Genomic DNA, 10,941 nt, shown 5'->3' on the forward strand with positions numbered 1-10,941 from the left:
CTGTGTTGCTAGTTGCAAGACCGCCTATCTTGGAAAGCCTATTTAATACCGATATGCAAATCCTTGTACTCTGTTTTCAGAGGAGCACCGTGCTGAGTCTCTGTAGTGTTGTCTGTGATAAAAATGCATGTGAACATGAAGATAGAAAATTAAATTTGGGGAGTGTATACATTTTAATAGTAGCCTTTCTACTGACTTAAAAGTCTCCGTACTGTGTACTTTAAGGGCTTTTGGTTTTTTACACTAGACTAATATATAATTTCCTTTAAAAAAACACCATATTCTGTGGCATTAATATCCTTTTTTTTTTTTTTTAATCATTTAGTTCACTTTTAACCCATTTAAGCTAATAGCATGTTTCATAGACCAACTGCACTTCTTCACAAATTAGGATTCCCAGCAACTGAGATTTAGCTGTTTATTTCCCAGGGAAGTACAAAGCCCACATGCTTGCAATACTGTTCTTTTTAAGAGGGAAAGTGTACAAAAATCAGCTATCAGAGAGTTTTCAAATGTTCTGTGCCTATTCTGACCTTTATTCCTTTAATTTGAGGGCTCTTGGGTGGCCAGAGGTGCCCTGGCCGCTGCTGGCAGTGGCAGCGACAAGGATCCCCTCCCTAGCCTACAGTAACACGGGAAAGCACCTTTCCAGTGTGCCAAAAACAAAGCTTGTAAAGAGTAGGAATGCAACAGCTCAGCTTCTACCAGAGGTTTCTGATCAATCCTCACTCCATTTGAGGTACTGGCTACATCAAAAGTTTGTTAGATCACAAGCATATCTCAGGAGTGGCATGGATCTTAGTATCTTCTTTGTTAGCTTAGAAAAAAACTTGATTAATTTAGATGTTATCACCTAAATAGACTCCCTAGTCCACCAGCACTTTGGTAAGGACCCCTGCATCAATGCTTATCACTGTACTGTGTCCCTATAATCAGCAGTTCATCCAGTGTCTTTAGGCGCAATAGCCTTTGTTTCCTTCCAAGAAAAGGAATTTTCTCCTTCTCGCATGATCTTACTGGATAAGTCTATTATGTGTAGTATGTAATGCTCTATAAAACCGTCTGAAACTCTCATATTTGTTCTGAACTAGCCATCATTTGTCATTTTCTATTCCTGACTAGTGGGGTTGCTAAAATACCTATTTTCTCTCAAACTTTTCAGCTAGAGGCATATCTGCCTTGGTGCCTTTTGGAGTACTTTGTTATATTTATGTTAGAGTTTGTTCCGGTTTACTGACTTGTCATAAATCCAGTTAATCTCAAACCTTCTAAACTGTTGCTTAATTTTTTTTTTTTTAAGCTATCAATTTATGTTTGAATTCCAGGCCTGAAAAATACTGACAGATACTGCTTATCCATGGATCCTAGGTTGTTTTCTTTTTTGTGGGTAGTTTGGTTTTTTACAGCTGGAGAACTTTTCTAGAACAACAATCTTTATCACTGCTTTGCCTGAATAGCATTTATCCTTTTGATACTTTCTATTTCCTTTAATATATTTTTTAAACATCACACATAATGCTTTTATTCTATGGGAAACACAGACCACCATTTCTGTTTGTCTCTGCAAGGGCTGCATGTTTTAATTCCCAGTGTTTTGACACTAAATACGCTATCAAGTGTTCAGACTAACTGACTACTCCTAGGGACAGACGTAACTTGATTTTCCTGAATATAGGGTTTATAGGATAAACCAGTCCTAGAATAAGTCATGACAAACAGGTCACTATAAATCAGCCCTTGAAGTTGAATCATATGACACAGAATCGTATGACACAGACTAGTAAATATAGTCCGTAATTTTAAAATATAATTTGGATATTCCCCTGCACTAGAACCAAGAGTAATTTCTTGTCTCAAAATTTCCCAAGAATCCTAAAGAGCTACAGAACAATAAACAAAAAAAAAAAAAAAAGACAAGACAATTGTGAATGTACAAGATCAGGGTTAGGGTAGCTATGGCTATTAATTTTCACTGTGAATAATTCTGGATTAGAATACGGCTGCACTCTTCATCTTTCTTTTAAAACAAAATAAATATGTTTAACTAATAAAGCTGCTATCTGACTCATTTGGAGAACATTATGGTGCCTGACTCTGTTATGTACAGGCATGTTTCATCACCATCCCACAAATAGTTTTTTTGCAACAGTTCAGTGCAACATTTATCTTGCTTTACTGCTTGTAAAAACTTTATTTTGACAGAGACATTCAAGTCTTGTAATAGTTATAGAATATTTTTTATCAGTTCACTGATTCCAATGTAGTTTTACCAGCTCATATTCTTTCATTCTTTTTATTTTGGGAATGTAATTCCATTCCTGTTACATAGGCCCTGCCAATATTTTCATGGACTGCTAAGTACTTATCATCAGTTGTAGCAACATGTGTATTTATTAACACTTTCTTAACCTCTTTTTCAGACTATACCCCTGCTTCACTGAGATTTGTTTTTTAAATGTGAAAATCATGAGCCTTCTCATGCACACTTGACTCTGCCTATATCTCACCAATGTAATATACCACAGAACTCAGGTCTAGCGGTATCTAGAAGAGAAAGATTTTACTTAATAAGGATCTTTTTTCCCCAGAGGCATACCAAGTGAAATATTTTGAAATATTTCTAAAGTTCAAAAGGGAAGAATTTCCAGCTTCACTGACATTAGACATTAGAAAAACTAAAATCCACAACCAGTGGAGTTCAGAAACAGTTTATTTTACTTTTAACAATTTGTTTAACAAATTTCTGCATAGGTTTTGACTCTGTAAATGTAGAAGTTTACTTCATGCATATCTGAAAAACATAAGAAATACTACTTTGCTTTCTACTTAAAGAATTTACCACTTTGTCTTTTATATTGCAGTATTTTACTACCTATTATGCTGTGTAAAAACTAAAATTAAATACTGGACAATGTTTGAACATGTCTTAAAAATCCCTTTCCAGCTAAGATAAGATTTTCCAAAGCCAAAACAGGAAATGATTTCTCACCAGACTATATTTTTATCTTAACCACTGTGTTTGGGATCTGAACAGAGGGGTACTCCATTATAAAGATTTTTGATTTATACAATTTCTGTAGTGAGTAGAATAGCGTTGAACATAAGACATTTTGTAAAAGAAAATCCCAATGTTATATCTAGAGGTTTCATTTCTCTTAAACTTCTAAAAGTGCTGTGGTTTAGGGAAGCAAATGGACCATTTCATGTAGCATTTCCTGGTTTGTAAATAGGATAATGAACTGTTGTGGTATCTCCATCTTGTCCCAGTCTTCAGAGACATAACGCTTCTTTTAACTCCCAAGCCAGACAAATGAACCAAAGGGTACATTCACACTTGCCTAATATGTCTTGATTTCTGTTTTATCTTCTGCCTACTCTAACTTTTAGAAATCACCCTGCCAATGTACTTAACACAAGTTCCAGATGTTTGACTATCATAAATGCACCTTAAGCATATAAAATTATAGCAAGTCTACTACCTACTGTGCAATCTATAGTGGCATTGTAAAGCATCAGAAAATTAGAAACATTTTGTGGTTTCCAGTGACAGCCTTGTTTACCTTATTAAGATTTATCAAAGAAGATCCCCATCAGACATTGTTGTCACTTTGTGCTACCCCATAGATATTAGAACTGGACTATCCTAAACAGGAAAAACTAATAACAGCATAGCTGGAGCTATTTTAAACCCAACAAAAGAATTTTATGTAAAATTATTTCTCTTCTATGAAAAGAAAACAAGTCAAGTAGAAAGGAGTAACAACATAAAGAATTTCCTCACTTTCAGGATAGGGGACACTGTATGTTATGATTTAAAGTATACTATTCCTCCTGATCTTTCCACAATGTGCACTTCTGTCACTGCAAGAATTTCCAATATTTTTTCAAAAGCCTTTATTTTTATATGTATTCTGCTTATTGAAAATCATGCCATACAACCTATTGAAATTTTGTTGATTCAGGTGTAGTGTTTGGCATTAAGGGCAATATTTTTATCTATCAAAGTGCACAAGTCATACTACTTAGCAGAGTCAACAGTAGTATTAAACTTTAAACGTCTAGGATTTCAAGATTTTTTTTCTGTAGATAATTTATGTTCTTCCAACAAAGAAAACCCACATGTCTATAACAGCTCCATTTTGCAGTACTATTGTTCAGTCATCATCTTCTACCTTTGATCCAGTCATCATGAGAATGTGTATTTCTGTATGGTAATGCAAAATAAGTCTTGATGTCAGTTAAATAAATTCAGATTTTTTTATTGTTGTGCTGTCAAAGTGGTAGATAGAAAGACATGGATCAACATTCATCTTTGCTTGTTAAACTCAGAATAAAATTAAGATGCCTATGATTGTTTCTCACTATCAGCTCAAAGTATACTTGGTTTTGATTGATATATAGAGCATGAGAGAGGTTCATTAGCTAAAAATCTTGCTACAATCTGACTCTAAAATGTAACCTGAACAGTGTGTTTGGCAGATTATTAAGAATATGCATTATCCTTTCAAAAATACTGGCAGCCTTTAGAAATGTTTGTCTTTGTCTGATTTTTGAGAAGCCTCTTTATGCTTTTTTCTCCTGTAAGCAAGACATATTCACTAGTGTACTTGACCAGACTAAATTCGGAATGGCTTCACCATACAAAACCTTCCTTTTAAACATTTTTGTTGCTGTGTGATGAAATGCACATACCAGATTCTTCCAAGTTAGGTAGTACTACTAGTAAGGAATAAAACACAAAACTTTTTAAGAATTCTGAGATAAATGCAAAAATTTGCCACCTAACAGAGTCCTTAATTAAAAAATATTAATTAGTTTTAAGGCATATTCTATTTAGGCGTCTTTACCACTTTACTTTACGAAGGATGCCACTTAACCACATTCACTTTTGAAAGCCATCTTTACAGTGAAAGTGGGTCATTTAATATCAAACTGGAAACGTTTACCAAAGGATGCAGCAGTCAAAAAAACCAAGCAAACACAAACAATTAGAAACATGAAAATTACCAGTTCAGAGAAAACAGATTTTATATCTTCACAATTCATATAATATTTGAAAGAAAGGAAACCAAATTGTTCAATTCAAAACAATTGTAAGCCCCCAGCCAAAAGTCTTCTCACAAAGCAATCATAAATCTCTACCCAAAGTTCAGACCGTAAATGTACATCCTCCCATCTGTTCACTCCTGTTCTGTCCTACATATCTTCAAAGTATAGCCAGCCCTGGACCCTAAAGGTAGATGGATTTCCACTGTGAACAAGAGACATCACTGCTTCCTCCTGTGTTTACATGGAGACTTCAGCTTTATGAACCCTGAAGTTCAAGAAGGTGGATCACCATATATGTAGTCAAGCATTGGAACAGGCTGCCCAGAGAGGTGGTGGAGTCACCGTGTCTGGAGGTGTTCAAAAAACGGGTAGATGTGGCACTTGGGGACATGGTTTAGTCTAGTCTACCCTTGATTGGTTTAGTGTGGATTTGGTAGTGTAGGTTAATGGTTGGACTGGATGATCCTAAAGGTCTTTTCCAACCTAAACGATTCTATGATTCTATGATATATCTTGAGCACCATTTTCCCCATAAGCCATTACTATTTCCTGGGGTATGTGTCAAGACATAAAACTCAAGGGCTGACTGTAAAACTCGTCCCAAAACTGTCCTTGGTTTATAAACATCACTTAGATAATCTATTGCAACAGGACAAACAGTTGCAGATAGACCACCACCTGCTCCTTTTCTCAGACTGCTCATTTCCATCCAGAACTGTCTCTCCCACCAGCTTTTCTTCTCCTGACTTTTTTTTTAAACAATCCCACTTGCTCGAGTGACTGAGATAGGTGATCTGCATTGCCACAGAGGGTATTAAGATAATTTTTGCAGATGTCATCTTTGTACCGGTTTTCACATGTATCTGAAAGAAATAGTAATAACATAAAATTCCCCTCTTTTTTTTCCACAAAAATATTCATCTTCCAGAGTGTTGCAAAAGAGTGGAATGCACCTCACTCAAAAGAGAGAAGCAGCAATATGCTTTATTGAGGTAAAATAATAATTTGACAGAGTTCAATGAATTAAATGGAATTTAACAAAGTTTAACAGTGGTTTACCAAGGTTCAATAACTTTGATGGCAAGGTTCACTCTATTAATTACCGCATGGAGGAAAAATACAAAGAAAAATTGAGTTAGGATCAAGTTAGAAAGATTCATAGAGAGACCAGAGACGAAAAGGGTAAGGAAGACCCTCCTGCTGAGTCACAAGGTTCAGACTGGACCACCTTGCTTTCTAAACTCCTGATGGAGCTTAGGTGCAGCTAGGTCCAATCTTAGCTCAGACTTGGACAATGGTTTATGTATAATGGACTTACCTATACAAAGCTTATAGTAATCAATATTTAACAGATACATGTATTAGTAATGTTTCATTAGTATTAATTCAGCATGCTATCAGGCACGTACCAAAGGTCCGCCATTGGTAAAAGGTCTCTCTGCCTCGAAAAGCAACCTTGAGAGGTGTCCCAACTCAAGGGGAGATCACTGTCATCCAGCCACGCTGCCTAGCAGGGACAGCTCAAAGGCAGCTCACTTAGGCTGTCACATTTATGGAATAAGGTGGTTGTCTCACAGCCAAATTACATGCGATGGGAAAGGTATGCACGAGACCCCCTGTACCCACAACTTTCTTTGTTCCTTGTTAGATGAGTCTTGGCAAAGCCACCCGCTATTCGTGTGCTAAGCACATGATCAGTGTTCCAAGCTCATATGTATCAATGCTCACTGTGTCACTCTACTCCTTTGTGGTTTTTTAGAGACCAGATTGAAACTGGAGGATTTCTTGGCCCGGCTACAGCTCAGGTCTTTACTTCCTTTGGAGCCTGTACCAAACTACTGCTAGTTTGGTTAAGGAGTCAAGTGCATCCGTCACACAGAGTAATTCTGGAAATGTTTTCTGGTTAATTTTCAAGATCTAAGTTTGAAAGTAACATGAAGTAGAACTTAAAAGGGAATAGTCTTGCAATCTTAACAATAGAACAACAACGAGGACTTCATTAAAAAGCAGTGGTAAAGTGTATGTCATTGTAGTCCAAAATTACTGAGGGTGATGCCCTCATTTTCTTCAGAACTAAAGAACACATCTGTTTTCACATCTCATTTGAGAACATATTTCCCTCTATTGCATTTTATTAAATTTGTTATTGTATTGTTGCGCAGTGGGAGCAGAATGCAAAGAGACCACAGAAAAGAGAGCTGTTGTTGCTCTGCTGTGAAGCAGATGTCAGGTTCAGTTTCTTTCTTGATAAATTCATTATTTTTCCTTTATTGAGGGAACTGAAACACATACATTGCTGCTGTAAAATTCTGCTCATGTAGAAATAAGAGAGCATTAAGATGTTTGTTAACAACCTGCTTCCCTTTCATGAAAGAAAACTAATGAAAAACTAATGAAAACTAAAGAAAACTATCAAGAGGAAAATCTCGGAGTGAGTCTGCTTAAACAACAGTCTGAGGAAAATGGTGGAGTTTATTTTTTGTTAGAGTTTAATTCCATTCTCCAGTTTTTGATCTCACTGACACCAGTGTTACTTCAGTAACTCCACCATTTCTCTTTATCGAAAGGCTGATTTAGCCCAGCGCTATTCAGCATGGTCTATCTATTTAAGCACGCTGTTGTCCAACAGTCATTGGGATCTAAACATTACCTTAAACAGCCCTGTTGAATAGAAGTACACACATTTATGTGTTTTCTGGAACTGAAGCTGTATGCAGGAAGGAGTGGGGGGGAGAGATGGAGGGAAGAGGGAGAGACAAAAAGAGAGGGAGCTTGTAGGTCCATGAATAGTAACATCAGTGTGAAAGAAAAGTCCTAAGTTTTTCACTGTAGTTTTTCCCACTGGGAAAAAAACCAACATCAATTTTTCCTAGCAGAGCAATGAAAAAAAAATCTCATCTCTGTAGCATGGTGCCACATCAAATTTCTCATCAGATATATTTTTTTCTTCTAGCTCCCTTCCTTCTGTGGATGTGCTAAGAAACTACCCACAGCTTTCAACCAGAGCTGTAGTAACCATCTCTCAGCAAGATACAACCATTGCAATTGGGGAGCAGGTGGTTTCTCTTTCAATGGGAATTTCAGGATTAAAAATAATGTTCTCTCTAGAAGTCAGCAAAGCCAAAGTGTTTTGAAATGGGAGACAGAAAACCAGCCTGCTCCTGCAGACAGCTGCTTGCCAGGCTAATTGTCTGGAACAGAGAAGACCAAGATGCAAGCCCCAGCTCCATGTAGCCCACACCAAGGACAGGAACATCAATGGCTAGATGAGCAGCTACTCTGTCTCTAGCTGGCCTAATGAATAGTGCCAACAAATGGACAGCCATACTGACGTCAAATTACTAGCTGCATTGCCAGTCAGGTCTCTCACTCAGGATGCATGAGTTTGAGATATCAGTCTGAATCTGAGAAAAACCAGCCTGAATTTGTTTCCCTGCATCCTGGTTTCTTGTATCACAACCTGGTATTATGTTACTGGCTACACTGGTTATGCAAGTCCTCAGTGTGACCGGAAATCCTGTCTATTCATTCCAAAATCTGCATATGATGACAATGAAAAGTTTCTGTCTTTGACTTTTGTAGCCTGAGTTTCACCTGAAAACTCCCAATTAGCAATATCTACTGCACCAAATACATACTGCTTGCCTGACATGTCCACCATGAATTCCGCAAATGTGGATATGACACCGGCTAAACAACATACCTGTCACTTCTTTATACAGTCATGTGCAAACATGTATCTTACTTTCCATAGAAATGTTCAAGATTTTTCAAAAGTGACACTTTCTACAGCAGCTTCTGTTTTCCTGTGAGCTATTTAGAAACCCTGTATCAGTTGACTTTCAAAGTTAGGCAAACTATTACTGTCAGTCTTGAATGTCTCTAATTTCATTCTGCTTTGTCTTCCCTCCAGAAGTCATTAATTAAGGACATTATTCTGAAGCACTAGTGTCTGAATACACCAAAGAAAATTCATTTAAATGACTCAGCTTCTGAGAACAAATTTGTTTCTTTTTAAACAAAGAAGCACTAGGCCTTCATGAATACAGAAAAGCAAAAGGTTTAGAACAATCTGTTCAAATTTTGTGAGCTACTTCCAAGTTTTGCTTGCTGCCAGTCAGTCTGTGGCTTTCTCAATCTGCTGAAGGCTAAGCATAAATGAAACTCTTTTGCTTTTTATCTTGAGAAGTTCATAAATCACAATTTTATCAATGGCTTTTGCCACTGTAACATGATGGCTTCCTATAACACTAATCGTCTCTCATCTTTCTATGAAATACTTACATTTTCAAGAAAAAAAAAAAACCAGAACTTTTAGTGGTGGAATCATTTCCATGCAAGTAGAAAATATGGCTAAAACAAACCATTAGACAAGCTTTGTAACAACTGCTGCAATCCATGGCAGCGATGTAAGGAAAACAGATTAGATCCACAAAGCACATCTCTTGTCACTGTCTGCAGAGTCTAAAGAGAATGGATTGTTTCATTTCCTGGATTCATGGATCCCTAATGAAGTATAATTGTATCTCCATGGTGGTTTCATGCTAATTGAAGGAGACTACAGAGGAAACCAAATTCTGAAAGGAATTTTTTTTAAATGCGCTGTTAGCATTAGTCTTCTTTCAAGGTAGTTACAGCTATTCTTCTCACCACCATTTCTATCATCAGTCTCATCTTTTCAGAGAACACAGAAACATAGGAATAATGAGCACATAACAATTTTTATAATATATAAATATTAATCTTTTAATATCTTCTTGCAAACAAGTTATGTTCTTAATTGGATTACAAATTTTCATTAGTTTTCCTACACTGGCATAAAGTCAGTCTCACATTCTCATGCTACACAGTTCTAGGTTGTATTTTCTATACCCTCTCTTTTTCATTTTCTTCCTGAGCCCTAATACAGTAGGGAAGGTCCTGTGTTGATCCAGACTGGGAGATCACTGTACATCAAGGACCTAGTGACCCACATAACGTTTGCCTGTGCCGCGCTGCGCTGTGTCCAGCGTGGCCTCCAGGTTCTCTTGTACTGCACAAATCCTTGACCACAGGATGAGCTCCACCAGCTTACTGTAACGGGGGAACCTGCAGGCAGCTCCCACTTTCTGCCGGTGATTACACCACCTGTGTGGCCTTGCCTTCATCTAAAAGTGCAGCAAGAAGTTCTCATTGAAACATCAGTTGCATCAAGAGGGCTTTGGAAGGTACCCAATCTATCGTTATAAGTCCAGTCGCGTTCAGTGCACTGAACTATCACGATTACAGATTCACAAATAACGTAGGCACCTTTCATCTAGTCGTGCTGCATGAACTACCACGGCCACACTTAAAGCATCTGGTCACGTTCAATGACAACTATCACGGCTAGACCAATAAATCAAAGCAATTTATTAAAGGAACAGACACACAGGTTCTTTGGATTACCGGCGATAAATTCACTGACTGCAAGGCACATGCAAATACCAAAGCTTTGGATAACACAGCATCAGAAGACTGTGGTGGTACATCTTCCCCCTGCCCCTGTTTTTTTTTTCTGTCCTGTTTTTTTCCCCTCTACTTCGTCTGCTTTACAATCTCAGGAATTCGCAGGCTGCAGCTTTTGCGTAGAGAGTTGGTCAGTTAAGCGCTCCTTAATTGTACCAGAAACTCCTACATGGCTGGAGCAGAGAGCGGCTCTGTTCTTATCCAGATTCATATTATGGCTAACGAGGGGAATGAGAACAAACAGCTACCCCGGACAGCCTTGAAACTGGGTGGTATCATCGCTGCTGGAATTCCAGCAACAAGCCGACCCGAATTGTGGCTCGGATGGAAATTTACTGGTGATTAAAGTCAATCATCTCACAATCCTATAAAACGGCAGTCCTAAGTGAGGCCCTTTGAGCTCTC

Source organism: Pelecanus crispus, chromosome 1 (assembly GCF_030463565.1).
Source record: "Pelecanus crispus isolate bPelCri1 chromosome 1, bPelCri1.pri, whole genome shotgun sequence".
Classification (NCBI taxonomy): Eukaryota; Metazoa; Chordata; class Aves; order Pelecaniformes; family Pelecanidae; genus Pelecanus; species Pelecanus crispus.